We start from the raw sequence: 19,726 nt of genomic DNA, 5'->3' as shown, positions 1-19,726 counted from the left end.
GGCTGTTCTGTTCACTGCAGGGAGGTGGCGGCATCCTTGGCCTGTACCCACCAGATTTTAGTAGCATCCCTCCCCCAGCTGTGGGTCAAAAATGTGTCCACACACTGCCAAGTATCCTCCAGGGTGGAGAAATCTTTCTCAGGAAAGAACCATTGGTCTAACTTGTCGCATTATTATGACAAAATGGAAATGATAAGATGACCCTCAATGAATTGGGAAAATACAATGTGAGGATCTTTATACCTATGTATGCCTGAATTAGCAGACACTGTTATTCTTTATTTCCTTTGCAAACAGGCGTATCTTCAAAAGTTCTGAAAATACATTGACTGGGTTTGAGTCCCTGATGTGTCTATTATTGGCTGTGTGCCTTTGGATGGTACCCGAACCTCTCTGAGATGCAACAGTCTCATGAAAATGAAGAGGAAAAAATTAGCCACCTCCTATGTCATAGGGTCTTTACAAAAACTCAGTGAGCTAGTAATGCAAATAGACTGGTTCCTGGGCATCATTAATTGCACAAAAAGTGTTAGCAATATCAAAAATGCAAGAATAATAACGACAATCATGATATTTGTGAGTCATATCTGTCTTTTGTGTGTGCACTCAGTGATGTCCAACTCTTTGCAGCCCATAGACTGTAATCTGGCAGCCTCCTCTGTCCATGGAATTTTCCAGGCAAGAATACTGGAATGGGTTGTCATTTCCTCCTCCAGGGGATCTTCCCAACCCATGGATCAAACCCGTGTCTCTTACATATCCTGCATTGGCAGGCAGGTTCTTTACCACTAGCTCCACTTGGGAAGTCCCAGTGATCGTAACCTTTAAATCTATCCTAGATTCTCTCAACTATCATCTAGAATGCTATATAAATACACAGTGAATGCATCCATCATGATTCCAGTGGGGACACGTTGGAGACTTCTAACCTGAATATTCATCGGCTATTCTATCAGGGGTGAGAGGTGAGTACCTATCCAGCAGCCAGTGGGGGTTTCTTAAACACTCCAGCTAGCCCCCGCCCAATAAAAATTGAGTGATCACAGCACTTGGCCCATAAAGACAGGAGGCATTGTGCGGTTTTGTTTCTTGCTATAATAATCCATGTTACACCCTCCAAGATTTCAGATGTGCCTTAGTCTCTGTTCCCAACTGGCTCTAAGACAAGGCCTCTTGGATATGGGAAGGAAGGATATAGCTGATTCCCTTGGGTCTTTGCTCTCTGTTCCCTGCACAGCGACCCACTGCAAAGTCACACTGCTTTCTGCCTCGCTGTCATTCTTGCAGTCTCCATGCTGGAAGCCTTGGTGTTAGCTGCATTCAACCACTTCTTCAGTCTGACTTAATCTATAAGCAACATACTTAGCATAGAATTTGAAAATGAATGACACGGGAGAATGCTTTCTGTTCTCAATATTTGAATAAAATAACAATTATTCATTGTCTTTTGGAATGTCATATCTGCATAAAGCTGAATAAAGTTTCCTGGCCATTAAAAAAAAAAAAATTCCTTCTTGACCTACGAATTCTACTTCGTGCCTCAAACACCCAGGAACATGTAAGCTCTCCCCATTTACAAGCCCTGCACTTAGTAGGTGCTTAACATGGCCTTGTTGAAGCTGCGTTCTGGTCAGTGTATCTCACAACCAGACAGATGGGATTTATTTTTTATCTCCCTCCTGTGGGCTAGTCTTTTAAATTTCCCAGCTTTTTTCAGGCTGTTTCTTACCACTTTCACCTCCCCTCTCTCCAAATTCTTTGAATTCCATTCTGTACTCAGGCTTCCTTTAAAATGAGGCTTTGTTTAAAGCACTATTCCCATTGCAAAACCTTTAAAAGCACCAGGGAGTCAGAAAAATGTCTCCAGCTTTACATATCACAGATCAGATGGACCGGTTCAGACCAAGTGAGTCCCTGATCAAGTAAGAAAGCCCCAACTACAGGGTGATCAATCTGAGTTGACTGAATTCTTTTTTCGCCCCAGGGGTCTTTGCGAGCATCTCCATAACTAGACACCATTTAGTAAATTGCATGGTGCTTAACACCATAAAAGTGCCCTCCAAAGGGCACACTGTATTCACTGGGAAAAATTAAAACAAAATGGTCAAAAATGAATCAAAGTGGGAATAAGGAGAGAGAACTTGTATGCATGGAAATGAGATACATATAATTTAAAAACAGAAGTAGCAGCACCAGATTCTTGTAGAGAGAGATGTATTTCTAAAAACCTTTGAAAAATACATACAGTGAAGAGTGGTTTTCTATGTCCTATTCTTGTTTGTAAGTTCTAGAAATTCTACTGGAAGATGTAGGCTTTCTCAGTCTTATTGAATCAATGAACACACAATTTTTTAAGACCCAGTGCCAACACTCTTTCTAATCCTTGATATTCTCATTTATCCACTGATATACTGAATGATTCAGGTAGCAGCCTACATTATAAATCTCTTTTGTTTAAAGAATTATAAATTCCTTCCTCTGTACACATTTTCAAAATACATATCCTTTAATCAACAAAATGTTGGCAGAAGTTTCCCAGAATGTCTGACAAGTGCACAGGCTTAAATGAATTAATCTGTGAAAAGCAAAAGCGATTTTGCACACTCTGGCTACCAAAGACAAATGACTGAACCACAGCATCTTTAAAAAAAGGAAAACGAGGAGTGTCAATAACCTTTAAGGGTCAAAGGGGCAGAGCAGCCACTTTGTTGATTAAAAATGGTTCTGATTCCATTCTCAATTCTTTGTTTTTAGATGGATTTGCAATTTTATCATTGATTAACATTTAAATCATTTTGAGGCACTAAGAAAGACACTTTAAAATGTAGGAAAAAAAATTATTTCCTTCAAATAAAATTGGCTTTGCCACCTCAAAGTCACACTTTATCAATCCTCTCTGGGAAGGGTGAGGACTTACAGTCTGGGGATAAAGAACATTGTTACTGAGCTGGACCAGAGCAAGGCCCTACTGTGAATTTGCAGTGTCAGCTTGTTAGAAGTGATAGCAACAGCACACTTTCAGAAAAGGGGCTTCAGATGCTGCTCCACTGAGGGGGATAGAGAGCTTGTCTCGAAGCTGCATATGCTTGGGAAGTAAGCAGATTTTTCTTAGATGTTTTTTATTCATGGTGGCATTGCTGGAAGGGTCTGTTAGGGATTCTGATATGGGGGCAAAAGCCCCCTTAACCACATGTCAGCCCTGCTAAAATCAGCTGATCGGCACCAGCGTCCTCTTTAGGAAGTTACATAAAATGACTTAGCATCCATTTTGGAAGATGCTATTCTTAATGATTCTAATAATTATAGGTAACATTTGCCATCTGCTTGCTGAGCATGTTATATGTTATCTTCAGAACAACCCAAGGAGGCAAATCATCCTCTTCGCGGTTTACAAATGAGAAAACTGAGGCAGAGAAAGGGCCAATGACCTTCTCAAGGTCGCACGGCTGGAGCCCCAGTTTGATCCTAGGGAGCCTGACTGCAGAAGCCACACAGCTCCCCAGGATGTTCGCACAGAACCTTGCCTCTGCAGGACAGTGTCCTGCCGGGATCTCTGGCCTGTCCAAGGACAAAGGGAGATGGAAAGATGAATGATGATAAACAGTAAACAATCAAACGAAGGTTCACAAGCACCACCCCCCATCAGAATTTAAATGAAGTTCACCTTAAATTTAATTTCAAAGGGGAAGTGACCATCAGAAGCAAGCATGTTCTGAGTTTTTCAAATAATGTCAAACGAGGGGGTTCATTTGTCAAGATTCATGCTTTGTTATTTAATAACAGGAAAATGAACTGGCTTGTAGATCATCCCAAGCAGCTGATTCATTTAGTGTGCTTTGTTAATATGCCTCATTTTTCAAGTTTGAAAAGTGAATCAACCAGGTCCTCCTACAGTCTTGGAAAATGCGTGGCTTGGAAGGCAGCCCGTCTGTGGTTTCAACCCCCAACTAGGTACTTCAGAGATAAATTGGAGAGGGATGTGAGTTGTGTTTTTCTTTGTCTGCTTGTTTTCCTGTTTGCTTGGACAGAAAGCACTTGGTACCTCAAATAAACATTCACACAATAGAGTAAAGCCAATTGTTAAAAACCAAGTCAAGCGATATTGGATGGATGCCTGGCTGAAGGTGGCGCTGTAATGCACAGACCTTAACCAGGTCCTTTTTAAGCAGGGTCCCCACCTTGACCATCCTGACATGTTGGACAGGAGAGTTCTCTGTTGTGAGGGGCTGTCCTGTGCACCGCGGGATATTTAACAGTATCCCCATCTTCTACCACTAGAGGCCAGCTGTGCTGTCCTCCCCCCAAGTTGTGGCAACCAAAAATGTCCCCAGATATTGCCGCAGATGCCCTGGAGCTACGACATCACCCCTGGTCGAGAACCACTGCTTCACACAGATCCATCCCCTGTCCTAGCAAGGCCAGTAAAGCCCCCATTGTGGAATAATGACAATAACTCAATGGCCCAAACCTACTCACTGAACACCCCCTCATCTCACCGAAGTTCAGCTTCTTACCCTGAAGTGCATACATTGTTCACCTCCCCGTGCCTTCCCACTTTGTTACTAACACTCTGCCACATTTATGTTTCAGCAGACTTGGTCTGAAACTGAAACCTACTTCTCCCTTTGATTGAAAACATAACTCTTTTACAAAGAGAATTTTAAATATTTTCTGCATGCAATTCCCCTTGGCTGGGAATCATGGGGTCTCGATGCCAAACTTCAGTCAATTCTCTTTGCAGCGTCTGGCTGCTGGCAGGATCCTGAAGCAGTTGGTCTGGTGGTTTGGGGTAGCCTTGGACTCCATCATGCAGCAGTCTGCTCTGCGGATGGTCTCCCCAATTTGTTTTCATTCATCTCCAGTGCAAGAGAATTTGTACTCTTTTATCCACTCAAGGGTAAAGCCCTGGATAAAGTCTCCTGTGGGACTGACATGCCAACTCTTTTACTCTCCAAAAATGAATACAGACCACATTCCTGTCTTGAATCATACATTATTTAGCCTGCACGTACGCATGCAATCCATCGCGCAGTGGCTGCTGCTGCTGAGGCAGGCTGTTGGAGTCCTCCCCCAGGCAGGGTAATTTCCACGTAACCTCATTTCTGTAGACCTGTCCTCTGGTATCAACACTCCATGAGACAGTGGACGTGACAGGAATCATGGCAAGCGCTTACAGTGCCTTATGAGAGCCTCAAATGAGGGTGAAGAAGAATATTGTCCATGCAAGCAATAAGAAACACAGCTAAATTAATATCTAAGGCAAGTTATGCGACTGTGGCCAGAGTTTCATGAACCACCTATAGGATGGCTTTGCTATTTTCTGGGAGGCAATTGTCTCTCCATTCTGAAGACTATGACTGTAGAAAACAATCATTTCAATTATGCCTTTTATAATAGAGTTTGGAGAAAACCTGCCTATCTTCTCTTTTCCCAGCCAGAGCTCAGCTATGGAAATGAGCACTGAAGGATGAAAGTCCCCACAAAAGGCGTTCATCTGTACATTCTGTGCACTGGTCTAAGCAATGGCTGCTGTCAGCAATGGTACCAGGCTGCTTAAGAGCTCCAAACTGGCTGCTTAGAATCTACGCCACCACTGACTAGGCACTTAAGCCCCTGGTCACGAATAAAAGACGGACTATGTTCATATTACTGCATAGGACAGTTGTGAGGCTTTGAAGCCTTAATATATATAAATTATATACAAAACATTTAGCCCAGTGCCTGGCACAGATTTAATACTAAATAATTTCTTTTGTTTTTATCATTTGCATTATCATCATGGGGCAGATCCTTAGAATAAACAGGGATCTCTCAGTCCCAGTTGAAGTTGCTGCTTAGTCACTAAGTCCCATCTGACTCTTTTGCAACCCTGAGGACAGTAGCCCACCAGCCTCCTCTGTCCATGGGATTTCCCAGGCAAGAGTACTGGAGTGGGTTGCCATTTCCTTCTCCAGGGGATCTTCCTGACCTAGAGATCAAACCCAAGTCTCTTGCATTGGCAGTGGCTTCTCTATCACTAAGTCACCAGGGAAGCCCCCAAGTTGGACTAACTGACCTTTAAGGGGGAGCTCGAGTTAATCTTTTTTTAAGCATGGCCGTCACTATTAGTGAGATGAAACTGTGTCTTTAGACTGGGGTTTGCCACTTTTTATCAAGAAACAAACAGCACTTAAGCAGATGGAATAATCACTGTGGATAGAACAGATGATTAATTTCAAGGTATTTGCTAATCACTACAGGCTACCCATACCAGTATTCTTGCCTGGAGAATTCCAAGGACAGAGGAGACTGGCAGGCTACAGTCCACAGGGTCACAAAGAGTCAGACATGACTGAGCAACTAACACTTCCACTTTTCACTGAGGTTTGATTAAAATTCTGTTAGGTATCAAGTGTGAAACAGATCGCCAGTTCAGGTTGGATGCATGAGACAAGTGCTCAGGGCTGGTGCACTGGGATGACCCAGAGGGATGGGATGGGGAGGGAGGTGGAGGGGGGTTCAGGATGGGGAACACATGTAAATCTATGTCTGATTCATGTCAATGTATGGCAAAAACCACTACAATATTGTAAAGTAATTAGCCTCCAATAATAAAAAATAAAGGAAAAAAATAAAATTGTTAGGATGAGATTCACTTTTGCTCTAAATATTAGTAATATGTGAACACTCCCACAGATTGCATCATAGAAGATTGCTCTGTGCTATTTATAAATAGACAATCTGAAGTCATTGAACTCCATTCAGAGGATTCAATATGAAATGACATTTTAAAATTCATGGTACTTGGATACACAAGTAAAGTAGTAATTGTTCATTTCAAGCAGCTATAAACCAATTTCATTAATAAATTTACAAACTAGAGATGAGTAACTACTACGAACAATGGAACAGCCATTTATAAAGATTGCTCAATTCTCCAAATGCCAATGACATCTGGTCTCTGCCCCAACCCCTCTTTTAATGTGGCCAACTCTTGATCTTTTTAAGGAAAAAGAAACAAAATTACAACACACTTCAAGGCTTCACTTTGAAAATAACCCAGACAGCTCATGATTCCAATACTGATAATGGTTGGTTCCTCCTGCAAAAGTTGAGCCATAATTGGTACCTCAGGTGGAGATTACAATGTCTGCTACATTTACCAGTAATTATTAGAATTCCCCAGAAATGCTGAGATTGACTAATCCCTGTATGGTATCTCTATACTCTCTGGGGAATACTTCAGAGATAAACTCAAACCTCTGCTTTCATGATGGACTAGAATCACGGGGAAAAGAGTGAAAATCTAAAACAGGTCCCTATCAGCTGCTGATGGAGACTTCTGGGAGTACCAATGTCCAGTTCCTCAATTCAGAATGCAATCAGAGACAAAGAGGAGAGGAGGGACTTGGTTTTGTGCCTCATAAGTTTACTTAAATTTTTAGTTTTTCCTCAATAATCTCTAATTTTGACTTTTTTTCTTCATTTTTATAATATTCTATGTCTCACAACTTAATATACCCTGTTTCGCTAAAATCACAATTGGTGAAATTGCCAAGAATTGATTTTCTAGCATTCTCATACATGCTGTTCTAAATAAAATAGAGACCAACAGACATAGCTTGAACACCTGCCATAAAATATGCTGACCTGGTTCTTCATTGCAACTGAATCAACACGTTCAGTTTTCTGTTGTGAAAACAAAATAAGCCATTTTTCCACGAAACAACCAACTTCCACATTAACCAGTCACGTTACTGACTGGGTGACTGGCAGCTAATCAGTAATAACAAGAAAGCAATTTGTTTCAAATGGTGTCTAATACAAATTGCTGCCGATCACAGAAGGCCAATCAGAACATCAAATGGCATGAGGCTTTTTGACACATCAAAAAATTGGTTTTGTCCAATTAAATCAGGGTTTAGTTTTTCTGAAAGTAGATCTGTGATGAATTGACAGCAATGCAATAATCACGAAACATCATGTAAGTCCTATCTCCTCTCCTTGTTCAAGCTCCCACCCCAACTCCATAATGTCCCTGCAGCCCACTCCTGACTCTATTTCCTTCTACTTCCCACTTTCAGGGACCAGGCATGCCTTGCCATAGTCACACATGTATGTCTGCCTTATTTTGTCTTCTTCCCTTCAACTGGAATAACAGGGCTGCATTCCCATGTCTTATTCTGGGGTGGCTCTAAAATGTATCTTACAAACATCTTTGGGACCCCCCTTTTTTTTATTAGGGGCACTTTTAAGAACAAAAGAATGAGATCATAAGAATTAAACTAGGACACAATGTATAAACTGAAACCATCCAAAGAAAATTGGAATATACAGTCATCCTATAATTACCTTCTCTGCATTTCACATATTCCTCCAGTAAAACCTAAAATCCTATCGCATGTTATGGATTTTTTTTTTTTTTTTTGCTTATTGCTTTAGACCTATTTAATTTCTCTCTCTTTTTCATTTTCTACATTCTTAAAATCTACAAAAGTTCATAAAATAAGAAACAAGGATAGCAAAGATTAATGTTCGTTGACTGTATATTATATGCCAGGCACAGCTCAAAGAGCTTTATATTCAATGTTTTATTGAACCACGTAAGAACTTTTGGGGTGGGGGGCTTTCCCAGGTGGCTTAGTGGTAAATGAATCTACCTTTCAATGCAGTAGGTACAGGAGACATCGGTTCGAACCCTGGCCCAGAAGATCCCCTGGAGGAGGAAATGGCAGCCCACTCCAATATTCTTGCCTGGAGAATACCATGGACTGAGGAGCCTGGGAGTTACAGTCCAGGAGGTCACAAAAGAATTGGACATGGCTGAGTGACTGAACAGACAAGCACACAGATTTCTTACAGGGAGATCCTATTACTATGCTCATATTGGAGCTGGGAATACTGAGGCTTGGGAGGTTACAGAGCTTCCCAAGGCTGGGCAGTTACTCTGCAGCAGGTCCAGGACCTGAAGTTGGGCGTGGTCACCCAGCTCAGTCCAGATTTAACTCTAGATAATGTGTCGTCCAAGACAGCAGCCCACTAGTCACTTGTAGCTATTTAGATGGAAAGATAATTCAAATGAAATGAAAGAAAAAATTCAGTTCCTCCATCATACTACCCACATATCCAATGGTCAGAACCACTGGTACTAAGTGTTATGTCAAAAAGGCAGGCACAGAACATCACTGTCAGGGCAGGAAGTTCTACTGCGCATGCTGGTGGAGATTACCCTTGAAATTCCAAGGCTCTGACTCCCACAATGCTCAGAGCAAAATAAAAGTCACAGATTCTATGTTGCTCTTCATACTTTTAGAAGAGTCACTGATCTCTTTTCAGTGCAGACCACATTTCAGTTTTTTCTCCATCACGATTGGGTGTAGGTTTTGGCATATAAAATCTTTCAACTAATCCCTCCCCTGACCTAAAGTGGACATCACTAAAAGAAATTTCTAGGAAGTCAAATATAATCCGTGGGAAAGACAAGATGTATTTTATCTATTTTTAGCTAATAAACAAAGAAGTATCATCTGTATTGCAAAACTGCTAAATACCAAGAAAAGAAGGCAATTGAGGGAAACTGCTGGTACAGAATAAAGGTCTCTGGTTTTGGCAGACAAGCTTCATGTCTGCGAAGGAAGTTCTGCACTTTCAATATGATATCATTTACTTTATCTGCATATCCCCCACAAAAAAGCACCCCTACCCCATGATGTCTGCTATCCTACCAGTGTTATTTCTCTGTAAACTGGACCAAGGCAAAAAGTGAGATGCTTTTGTACAGTGAACTACTGGGACAGTTCAGCAAATTCATAAACAAAAACTTGTATTCCATGACATAAAATAATGGTATTATTTTATTAGCCAATTCATTCATGTTTTATTGATGAGGCAAAATTAAATTTGAACAGAAACTACAATTTGAAAGTCCTAAATCTAAGAAATTTAGGCTATAAAACACAATAATTTCCTCAAGAAGAAAAAGCTAGAGTACAGATTAAAAATGTGACAGCAATTAATACCTTCAAAGTAATTGCTACATTATAAAAATTGGAAGAAACACTTGCAGATAATTTTCTATGAATATAATTTCAATATTTATAGTATTGGGGCCATGAGATGGTAAGTATGAGAATAAATTAACATTCAAGTTCAAGAAAAAAATGGCCTGATAATAAAAATGAATATTAGACATTTATATCATTATCCCATTTATTATAATTTTTCAACCAGAAACCTATGAGATATTACACACCCAAACTTCTGTTTCTCATCATCATAAACCTCTGTAAGGATTACTCTCCATGAATTTTCAGTCAGTCCACCTTGTGCCTTAGAGAATTTCCAAAACCAAATCCAATAGTTGATGCATCTTCTTTGCTGTGTGATTACTGGAGATTTTTTGTGCAGAGATATTCTCCATGATCAAGACAAGGAACTATCCCGAATGATAAGACAGTCCTGTTTTTCCTTTTCCAAATTACTCTTGCCCTTTTAAAATAAGTGATGATCAGAGAAATGCAAATAAAAACCACAATGATGTACCATTACATGCCAGTCAGGATGGCTGCTATCCAAAAGTCTACAAGCAATAAATGCTGGAGAGGGTGTGGAGAAAAGGGAACCCTCTTACACTGTTGGTGGGAATGCAAACTAGTACAGCCACTATGGAGAACAGTGTGGAGATTCCTTAAAAAACTGGAAATAGAACTACCATATGACCCAGCAATCCCACTTCTGGGCATACACACCGAGGAAACCAGATCTGAAAGAGACACGTGCACCCCAATGTTCATCGCAGCACTGTTTATAATAGCCAGGACATGGAAGAAACCTAGATGACCATCAGCAGATGAATGGATAAGGAAGCTGTGGTACATATACACCATGGAATATTACTCAGCTGTTAAAAAGAATTCATTTGAATCAGTTCTAATAAGATGGATGAAACTGGAGCCCATTATACAGAGTGAAGTAAGCCAGAAAGATAAAGAACATTACAGCATACTAACACATATATATGGAATTTAGAAAGATGGTAACGATAACTCTATATGCAAAACAGAAAAAGATACACAGATGTACAGAACAGACTTTTAGACTCTGTGGGAGAAGGCGAGGGTGGGATGTTCTGAGAGAATAGCATTGAAACAAGTATACTATCAAGGGTGAAACAGATCACCAGCCCAGGTTGGATGCATGAGACAAGTGCTCAGGGCTGGTGCACTGGGAAGACCCAGAGGAATCGGGTGGAGAGGGAGGTGGGAGGGGGGATCGGGATGGAGAACACATGTAAATCCATGGCTGATTCATATCAATGTATGGCAAAAACCACTAACATATTGTAAAGTAATTAACCTCCAACTAATAAAAATAAATAAAAAAGAAAAAAAAAGTTAATGTACATTTACAGGGCATTCACACGTAGAAGAGGGAACAGATACTGTCCCTTAGTATAGCATATCCGTACTCATAACATCTATTTGCTTTGCTTTGGCAAAACATATGAAAAATCATTAAAGTGTTTTAATAATAAAAAAATAAAATAAAATAAGTGATGAAAACTTCAGAGACTGGCAAGCAAAGGGTATTCGCCCGTGCTCAGGAGACTCTCCAAAGATAAAGGAGGAAATGTCACAGTCACACGTAGCCACTAAGACCCTAGATCCTGAAGCCACACCTCCCAGGTTTCAGTCCTGTTGTACCCTCACTGTCCCTGTGACCTTGGGAAAATCACCTAACTGCTTTTGTATCAGTCTCTTCATCTGTAAAACTGGGTATAATAACTACCTTAGAAGACTTTTAAACATGTAAAACGAGTGATTATGTGGAAAGCACTAAGAATAAAACTCAGAACATAGTAAACCCTCTACAGGGGCTAGCTAGTATTCTTGTATCAATCCTGCAGCACTTTTACAAAATGCACTGTTGTCATAAGCAATCATGATCTGTACTAGTTGTTCTCTTGAGTGGTCTAGTGAGCTTGGGATTGCCGGATTTGAAAATCTTCCAATGCAAAGTAAAAAGTCCACGGATGCTTGCCAAACTGAAATTCTCTCAATTAGAAAGCAAGAAGTGTCATTCTTCAACAAGACTCTAAGTTCAGTTAGTACTATTTCAGCTACTGATAATAATTGCCTTCAGATAAACTGATGACACAACCCTCAAAGGAATTTTTTAAGATAAACTTTCACAAGGGAAGTCGTTCTTGGAGTATACAAATTGTGAGAAAATATCTACAAATTGTGAAAGTGCTCATTAAAATAAGATCTATCTCATTGCCAGTGGGGAAAAAAAAGTGTGGGTTTAAATAACACACTAACTACTAAATGTTCAGCCTCTTACAAGGAATTTTATATACACAAAATAAACTATACCAATTTCATAGCATCTAACACTAAAAATAATTAGGGTTTTAAAAATTGTTGCCCTGCAAGAAGACTGTGTGGGTAAACAATTGCTTAAACTGCTTATTTCCATTTAATTATCTCCTTAATTTCGAACAACTATGATATGTGCCCTAGGGTAACTGGAGCAAATAGCTTATTGTATACAAATGGGGTCATCATACATTTATACATTCCAAAGTACTTACTACGCATCTCCAGCATTCCAGAGAAGGATTTTGTTTTGTTTTGCTTCAGTTTGGAGAACACTACGTGTAACCTGGCAGAGATAAAAGCCTTTTTCTAAAGGATCACTAATGAGTTTCTGAAGAGTGACCATTGTTTCGCTTCTCCAAAAGAAGCCACAATTCTTGACCTATTCAGTAGAAGGCAAATTGGCTGGAGTGGGGATCAAAACATAAACTGACTCAGATTTTGTACTATGCTGGTATTCCTGGTCTCCAAGGAAAAAACAATTAAAAAACCCCAATGTGTACCTTTACTGATTTTGTTCATATATGTAATTTCATTTGCCTTACTTTAACCTACTGACCGTTCAACAACGGGCTGACAAGATTTCTGAGAACTTAGCTATCAACTTTCACAAATAGCTCTTGCCAAAGCCAGCACCCCACTGCATCACAAACAGATGTGACCACAGACTAAATGGCCAACATCCTAGAAGACATAAATAAAGAAGAGGGCTTACATGCATGTAAACAAGGAGCTGGGAATATCCTCGGAAGACAGAATAACAATTTCTCGGTGGTTTTGTCTCAGCACCTAGGACCAGAGGACACCCTAAGAGGGTGTGTGGGCAGAGTGGGTAGACAGGTTTAGTGAATCTCCTTGAGCTAATGATGTAACGGTACAGAAACATAAGAATTCCTCAGAGAATGATGGACTCAAAGAGAATCTGCCTTTCATTAGCCGACAGAGAACTCTTTGAAAAGTAAGAAAAGTAAGTATTTTTATGTCATCACTTCTTGGTGGACACTGAGGACCCACTTCTGTTCTTTAAGGGCAGATTGTTAATTCCATAAATTTGATCACATTTTTATGCAGCACCAAAAGAGAGACAACCAAATGTAACAAAATCAAACTAAGACAACATCCATCACCAGAGGAAAAAGTAGAGCACTATGGCAGGAGTGAAAAATGTGCCTCATTGAAATCACAGTATCTGTAATTTCTAAGTATTCCTTAATTCAGTAAATGGGCCTGATTCAGTTTGTGGAGTTGAACATTTTAATAAGCCAGTTTTACATATTAACCTATATACATAAGATAAAACACATATGCGTCACAATACCACTTCTGCTTATAACCAACATCATAGAGAACCCAAAACTTTGGCAGATAATGCATAAGCAATTTGTTCACATTTATAAAACATAGAATTACAGCTGCTCATAGTTTTGCAAATAAGCTATTTCTTTGTATACAAAGAATTCATGAAGTGACTAGCTTTAAAATTTCTGTCCAGAATTTTGACTTGAAGAAGGGACCTATTTAGAGAAAACTTATATTACATCAAAGAAAGACCAAAGAGTTCTAATTCTTAGCTAATCACTACAAATTTAATCTGTGCTATATATGTAGAACAGAACATGAGAATTCACCATGTAAATGCAATAATAATATATAAAACTAAATATTATTATGAGAAGATATTTTAAAAGATAAGATACAACTAGTGACAATCACTCTTTAAGTGCTAAAAATAAAAAAAAAATAGAGAAATATTTCAGGCAGGTAAAGTTAACATAGAGTTCTGAGCACACATAATTGCAGGACAGAAAGTAAATAAAAGATAGGAAAGTTGATATATACCAAAATGTGGTCTATATTTACATCTATCAAAATATAAGAGAAAAGAGTGCCAATGCTAATTTTTATGAGAACATCTATTTCTTTTATTGTAAATTACACTTCTCTTAATAAATTTAAAAAAACCCTATTTTACTACTCAGGTGATCATTTTAAGTATTGGAATGAATAGAACTATGAAATGGTCAATTTTATAACCTGAGTTCTCAAAGACAATAAATGGAATAAATTTGATTGCTTTTTCTAGTGGTTTATAGGAATAAGAGAAAATTACTTTCGTAATAATAAAAGTAAAATAAAATGAGAGAAGTTACATAACCACATGGAACTTTCTCTACCACTGTGGTGACTTTTAGCCAAATGCCTTATGGCCGCATTTAAGACAAGTTTTGGCAGGGGGTACTTTTTAACCAGGGAAAGCCCACATCCACTGGGATTGGGTTTTGAGTTCAACAGAGGAGAGTAAAGATGCCCAAAGTGTCGGTTACATCACAGTGACAGAACTCCTGCTTAACGCTCAGAGACCCCCAGTTTAGGAAAACGGAAGAATGAGACCCTAACACATCCACCGCTGGCCACGAAGCGCTGTGTGAGGCACAGCCTGCTCTCCGTGCCCAAGGCTGCAGGGCGCCCAGACACAGACGAGGGCTGTGTGCCACACCCTCCCACACCATAAGGGAACTTCGGCGTCTGTGGATTCTAGTGTCTGCAGGGGCCCTGGAACCCATCCTGGTGGGTACCAGGGGATGGCCTGCTAGAGTATTCTACACTGTTGACTGTCCACTCACCCTGAGTGGCTCGCTGTGCTATGTGCAAAAACGGGCTTCCTTTCACTTACTTGGATTCCACTAAGCATTAATTTTGATCAGTACTAAGGCATCTGGCTGGTGTCCCACGTTAGCAATCTGAGAAAGACAGACAGTCACACCTCTAGTCTTGGCCACCAGTTCCCGCTGTGCACACATATACCATCTTTTATGAGCACAGAGATAATGACAAGAAGATGCATGTGTTGCATTTGCTTCCTCATGATTAGAAGGCTGAAAACAAGGGTGACCCCATGTGTTCCATCTACTTTGAGTTGCTTATCATAAATACCCTGAGGTTAAATAAAGATGAGGCTTGTTTATGAATGGAATGAAAATGAAAATTAGGGTTATAGCTGATACATTATTTCTAGTGACCAGTCAATATCCTCGTGTCTTGTTCCTACCTAATCTTACAGATTCTTTTTCGTAAAAAACAGAGGAACTGGGAAAATTCAGAAAGATGATCACTGACATTTCTAATATGTTCATTATATAAATTTTGGTTTCAGAGGGTGGCCTTCCTGTGAATTAGAACACATCTTATATATTAGGTTTCCCAGGTGGTTCAAGGGAAAAGAATCTGCCTACTAATGCAGGAGACCCAAGACAGGCAGGTTCAATCCCTGGGTTGGGAAAATCCAGTATTCTTGCCTGGAAAATTCTATGGACAGGGGAGACTGATGGGCTACAGGCTGAGGAGTCACAGCTGAGTGGCAGAGCATGCATGAACTTAAATACCGCACTACAAAGTGACTCTGTTTTTATTTAACGTTTGTTTTACTGGCAAGGGAGTATTGATACACAATAGATGATCCCTCTCATTCAAGGGCATTGGTGAACTTTTCACAATACTTTACTAAGTGAAACCAGTTATAATTCCCAAAACTCTCTACATGGAACAGTGTTACATTCAAACATACATACATACCTCTCTGACTTTTGCTTATATTTTACTGCAGTTTTGATTTGAACCAGATATCTCTGATTTGAACCTGTTTTAACTTTCTGCTGAAATATATTTCTTAAATACTGTTATGAAGAAAACAGAACTTTTAAAAATTAGATTGGGATATAGAGTATCAGGAAATACTAGTGTATTCCACTAATATATAAACCACTAGGACATCCTTTCATTATAACAGTTAGAGGATGAGGATATTATAGACTAGAGATGGATGACAATGTAAAAACGGGTGAACACAGAACTTGAAAGTAACAGACACTGTTAGTCCATTCCCATTGCTGTCACAAATTACCATAGACCAAGTGTCTTATAAACAGCAGAATTTATTTCTTGCAGTTTTGAAAGATGAAAGTTCAAGATCAGAGGACAGCACACTGGGGTGGGGACCCCCTCCCTATTCCCAGATTATCCTGTATCCTCACAGGGCAAAAGAGCAAAGGGTGTTCTGTGGGGTCTTTCAGTTCAGTTCAGTCGCTCAGTCATGTCCAACTCTCTGTGACCCCGTGGACTGCAGCACGCCAGGCCTCCCTGTCCATCACCAACTCCTGGAGCTTACGCAAACTCATGTCCATTGAGTTGGTGATACCATCCAACCACCTCATCCTCTGCCGCCCCCTTCTCTTCCTGCCTTCAATCCTTCCCAGCATCAGGGTCTTTTCAAATGGGGTCGTTATAAGGGTTTTAAACCCATTTACACAGGCTCCATTGTCATGATCTAAGCACCTCCCTAAGCACTGCTCCCCCTCCCCCGATCTTTTTCAAGATTTTCTGTAAGGAAACTATTTTAAAAGTCCCTTATTGAATTTGTTACAACACTGTCTCTGTTTTGCTTTCGCCTTTGGGCCATGAGGCATGAGGGATCTGAGCTCCCTCACCATGGATTGAATGCACACTCCCTGCACTGGAAGACAAAGTCTTCAGCCTCACAATTCATTCATTGTAGTGACTTATAAATGGTTGGGATGGAAAATTTGGGGACAACAATTTGGAAGAATTTTGCATAGATTTATCCTTTGGCTTCAGATCTTGCAAATAAGTATTTTTCTTCCCATTCCCATATACTTGCAGTGTGGGGTGCCCAAAGCAACTTGCTTACCACACTAGGATCTTGTGGCCTGTGTGGCCACAATGTCCAAGACATCACACAGTGGGTAATCCAAGGTTCTTGGAAACCATTCTTACCACAGGCCAGCTAGTGGTAACACAAACATGCATGCATCTCACTAAATCCAGACTAAATTCATCTCCACACTCTTCCCCTCAGTAGAATTCCAAAATGCCCACCACCACTTGGGAGAAGTGAGGCTGGGGCAGCTGACATGAAAAAGGATAGAGTCTTAACCAGCTGTTATTAAAATTTTGCAGGACTTCCTTGGCCCTCCAGTGGGTAAGATTTTACCTTCCAATGCAGTGAACACAGGTTCAATTCCTGGTTGGGGAGCTATGGTCCCACATGCCTCTCAGCCAAAACACCAAGACATAAAACAGAAGCAAAGTTGTAACAGATTCAATAAACACTTTAAAAATGGAATGGGGGATGGGGGGTTCAGAGGAACAGGACATATGTATGTCTATGGCCAGTTCATGATGATGCATGACAGAAACCAACACAATGTTGTAAAGCAATTATTCTCCAATTAAAAATTTTGTTGTTGTTCAGTTGCTGAGTCATGCCCAACTCTTTGTGACCCCGCGGACTCCAGCAGCCCAGGCTTCCCTGTCCTTCACCATTTCCTTGCGTTTGCTCAAACTCATGTCCATTGAAACAGGGATGCCATCCAGTCATCTCATTCTCTGCCGTCCCCTTCTCCTCCCACCTTCAATCTTCCCCAGCATCAAGGTCTTTTCCAATGAGTCAGCTCTTCGCATCAGGTGGCCAAAGGATTGGAGTTTCAGCCTCAGCATCAGTCCTTCCAATGAATATTCAAGACTGATTTCCTTTAGGATTGACTGGTTGGATCTCCTTGCAGTCCAAGGGACTCTCAAGAGTCTTCTCCAGCACCACAGTTCGAAAGCATCAATTCTTTGGCACTCAGCCTTTTCATTGTCCCGCTCTCACATCCAAACATGACTACTGGAAAAACCATAGCTTTGACTATAAGGACCTTGTTGGCAAAATAATGTCTCTGCCTTTTAATACACTGTCTAGGTTTGCCACTGCTCGTCTTCCAAAGAACAAGTGTCTTTTAATTTCATGGCTGCAGTCACCATCCACAGCGATTTTGGAGCCCAAGTAAATAAAACCTGTCATTGTTTCCATTGTTTCCTCATCTAATTACCATGAAGTGAAGGCAACATTATATACAATCTTATGTATTGTTTGCAAATCTAGAATAATACAAGGCTTTTACTTAAAAAAAAAAAGAAGAAGAAGATTGCTTTTTGATACATGTCTGAGTACCTATGACTCAATAAAGGATGCCATTTCCAAATTGCAGTTTCTAGAGTTTGCTGGTTTTCAACCAACAAATCCAACATGACCTGGCATTTATGAGGGCTCCACTGGGTGACACCAGCTCAACGGGTAGGAGTGTACTTGTACGACTCATATTTACAAAGATGCCAGTCCATCCTAAAGGAGATCAGTCCTGGGTGTTCATTGGAAGGACTGATGCTGAAGCTGAAACCCCAATACTTTGGCCACCTGATGCGAAGAACTAACTCATTTGAAAAGACCCTGATGTTGGGAAAGATTGAGGGCAGGAGGAGAAGGGGACAACAGAGGATGAGATGGTTGGATGGCATCACCGACTCAATGGATATGAGTTTGAGTAAACTCCAGGAGTTGGCGACAGACAGGGAGGCCTGGCGTGCCACAGTCCATGGGGTCGAAAAGAGTTGGACATGACTGAGCGACTGAACTGAACTGAACTGAGTTATATAGATTTTCTTTAAGCAGGGAGACTGCTCTACTGTGACCGTTCATATCAAAATGATCTGGGATTGTCCTTGTCAGCATTCATCAGGCATCTCTTCATTTTATTCCATTAAGGGGCATGAGAGAGCAGTGCCAAGCTGATCGATGTGCTGGAGAGTCTTATGGCTGTATTTTAGCATGCCCTGTATTGCAGGAGTTAGGCAAATGTAAGAGGAATTTACTACTCACAGGGTGATGGTTCACTGTAGTTTAAGGGTGTCGCGAACATGGCATGCTCTTGCCTTATTTACACCCCAACACTTGATTGATAGTCTTTCTCCTATTTTGCGTTACTTTTGAAAACATGGATTCTCTTGCCTTATTGATCTCTTTATACCCTTATCATTCTCCCCTGAGTTATCTGGCGTGATGGCAGTGGTGGATGCCAAGGCTGATTTAACATCATCCCCCAAGTATGCAGCCCTGAGCTCAGAGCTGAATATTTTAAGATTGAAACATGTAACACATCTGTCAGGCAATGATACAAGTACAGTCCTCTGTCAGAACGAATGAATGAGGTAATCTGGCGTATGGATAAATAGCAGTGAGATGGAAGATGCCGGAAACTGTGTTTTGCCAAGAAACATTTCTGAGTAATTAAGCTATTTGAGGGAGAATGATATTTTGCTTTGGGTTCAAACTCACTTTTTTTTTTAACTGAAAAACCATGACGGTAATTTCTGAAGAATGAAAGTGGAACTTCGCTGGCAGTTCAGTGGTTAAGACTCGGCACTTTCACTGCAGGGAGCAGAGGTTCAACCCCTGGTTGGGGAACTAGTTCCCCAATCCTGCATGTGTGTGGACCCCTTCAAAACATCAACAAACAAAAAGAAAAAAAGAAAGA

General features: G+C 40.5%; 1 protein-coding gene across 6 annotated transcripts in view; it reads right to left on the bottom strand.

Moving 5' to 3' along the window:
• The window catches only part of RBMS3 (RNA binding motif single stranded interacting protein 3), a 773,699-nt gene that overhangs the window by 618,339 nt on the left and 135,634 nt on the right, over positions 1 to 19,726 (bottom strand). The window lies entirely within an intron of this gene.

This window comes from Muntiacus reevesi, chromosome 4, assembly GCF_963930625.1.
Source record: "Muntiacus reevesi chromosome 4, mMunRee1.1, whole genome shotgun sequence".
Classification (NCBI taxonomy): domain Eukaryota; kingdom Metazoa; phylum Chordata; class Mammalia; order Artiodactyla; family Cervidae; genus Muntiacus; species Muntiacus reevesi.
Note: the sequence above shows the minus strand (reverse complement) of the source record. Positions and strands in the feature narration are given on the sequence as shown.